Raw genomic sequence first — 2,280 nt, 5'->3', positions numbered from 1 at the left:
GCCTCAGCCAGAGCCTCAGGCCCTGGTATGGTGTAGGTGGCCTAAACTGGCTGCACAGGTCCACAGCCAGCAGTACATGGCCTGGTGTGGTTTCCATGGCCTCACTCAGAAGCACTGGCCGTGGTGTGGTGTAGCTGGCCTCAGCCAGAGCCACAGGCCCTGGTGTGGCGTTCATGGCCTCAGCCAGAGCCAAATGCCCTGGTGTGGTGTCCATAGCTTCAGCCAGCAGCACAGGTCTTGGTGTGGTGTCCATGGCCTCAGCCAGTAGCACAGGCCCTATTGTGATGTAGACAGCCTCAGCCAGAGCCACAGGCCCTGGTGTGGTGTAGGTGGCCTAAGCAGGCTGCACAGGTCCACAGCCAGCAGCACAGGTCCTGATGTGGCGTCCATGGCCTCAGCCAGAAGCACTTGCCCTTGTTGGATTTAGATGGCCTCAGACAGATCCACAGGCCCTGGTGTGGTGTAGATGGCCTCAGCCAGCAGCAAAGGCCCTGGTGTGGTGTCTATAGCCTCAGCCAGCAGCACAGGTCCTGTGTGGTGTAGGTGGCCTCAGCCAGAAGCACAGGACCTGGTGTGATGAACATTGCCTCATCCAGCAGCACAGTCCTTGGTGTGTTGTAGACGGCCTCAGCCAGAGCCAAAGGCCCTGGTGTGGTGTACATGGCCTCAGACAAAGCCACAGGCCCTGGTGAGGTGTCCATGGCCTCAGCAAGAAGCACAGGCCCTGGTGTGATGCAGACGGCATCAGCCAGAGCCTCTGGCCCTGGTTTGGTGTAGATAGCCTAAACCAGCTGCAAAGGTCCACAGCCAGAAGCACAGGCCTTGGTGTGGTTTCCTTGGCCTCAGCCAGCAGCACATGCCCTGGTGTGGTGTAGGTGGCCTAAGCTGGCTGCACAGGTCCACCGCCAGCAGCACAAGCCCTGGTGTGGTGTACATGGCCTCAGCTAGAGGCACAGGCCCTGTTGTGGTGTAGATGGTCTCATCCAGAGACACAGGCCCTCGGTGTGTTGTAGACGGCCTCATCAGGAGCCACAGGCCCTGTTGTGGTGTAGGTTGCCTCAGCCAGCAGCACAGGCCCTGTGTGGTGTACATGGCCTCAGCCAGTAGCACAGGCCCTGGTGTGATGTAAACTGCTTCAGCCAGAGCCACAGGCCATGGTGTGGTGTAGGTGGCCTAAGCTGGCTGCACAGGTCCACAGCCAGCAGTACAGTGCCTGGTGTGGTGTCCATGGCCTCAGCCAGAAGCACTGGCTGTGGTGTGGTGTAGCTGGCCTCAGCCAGAGCCACAGGCCCTGGTGTGGTGTTCATGGTCTCAGCCAGAGCCAAATGCCCTGGTGTGGTGTCCATAGCTTCAGCCAGCAGCACAGGTCTTGGTGTGGTGTCCATGGCCTCAGCCAGTAGCACAGGCCCTGGTGTGATGTTGACGGCCTCAGCCAGAGCCACAGGCCCTGGTGTGGTGTAGGTGGCCTAAGCTGGCTGCACAGGTCCACAGCCAGAAGCACAGGCCCTGGTGTAATGTAGATGACCTATGTTAGCAGAATAGGCCTCGGTGTGGTGCGGATGGACTCACACAGCAGCACAAGACATTGCTGAAAACAGCCAAAAGGTATGTCGTTAATGTGGCATTATTAATGGACCGCTGCTTTGGGTCTTTCAACACCCTCCTTCTCTGGATCAAAACCAGCTCAGTGACATGAAAAGTAAATGCTTACAGCACCTGGTATTCCCATGCAGTCTCCCATTCAAGTACTAACCAAGCCCAACCGTGCTTAGCTTCCGAGATCAGACGAGATCGGGCGTTGCCAAGGCGGTATGGCCGTACGTTGCTGGCTCCAGCACAAAGCGTCAATTTATGGTATCAAGTGGTGAGGTGCCCAGTACTCAAAGTTATGAACACAAGCCTCCAATTTAACTACACCGTTAACGGTAACTGCATGCTTGCCTAATACCCTAACCAAAGGACTCATTTAAGCGTTTGACCAGCCCCACAACCCTTGGTGTGTTGTAGACGGCCTCAGCCAGATCCACAGGACCTGGTGTGGTGTAGTTGGCCTCAGCCAGCATCAAAGGCCCGGGGGTGGTGTACATGGCCTCAGCCAGAGCCACAGGCACTGGTGTGGTGTCCATAGCCTCAGCCAACAGAACAGGTCCTGTTGTGGTATCCATGGCCTCAGCCAGAAGCACAGGACCTGGTGTGGTGTAGATGGCCTCAGACAGAGCCACATGCCCTGGTGGGGTGTAGTTGGCCTCAGCCAGCACCACAGGTCCTGGTGTGGTGTCC

At 57.6% G+C, this 2,280-nt stretch overlaps 1 non-coding gene across 1 annotated transcript; it reads right to left on the bottom strand.

Annotated features, from left to right (window-relative positions):
* Positions 1–1,704: 1,704 nt before the first annotated feature.
* Positions 1,705–1,823, bottom strand: LOC134629867 (5S ribosomal RNA). Its single transcript, XR_010094099.1, has one exon. It is a non-coding gene; the product is annotated as a 5S ribosomal RNA (ribosomal RNA).
* Positions 1,824–2,280: the final 457 nt, after the last annotated feature.

This window comes from Pelmatolapia mariae, linkage group LG6 (assembly GCF_036321145.2).
Source record: "Pelmatolapia mariae isolate MD_Pm_ZW linkage group LG6, Pm_UMD_F_2, whole genome shotgun sequence".
NCBI classification, from domain to species: Eukaryota; Metazoa; Chordata; class Actinopteri; order Cichliformes; family Cichlidae; genus Pelmatolapia; species Pelmatolapia mariae.
The sequence above is the reverse complement of the archived record's forward strand: the minus strand, read 5'-3'. Positions and strand labels throughout refer to the sequence as shown.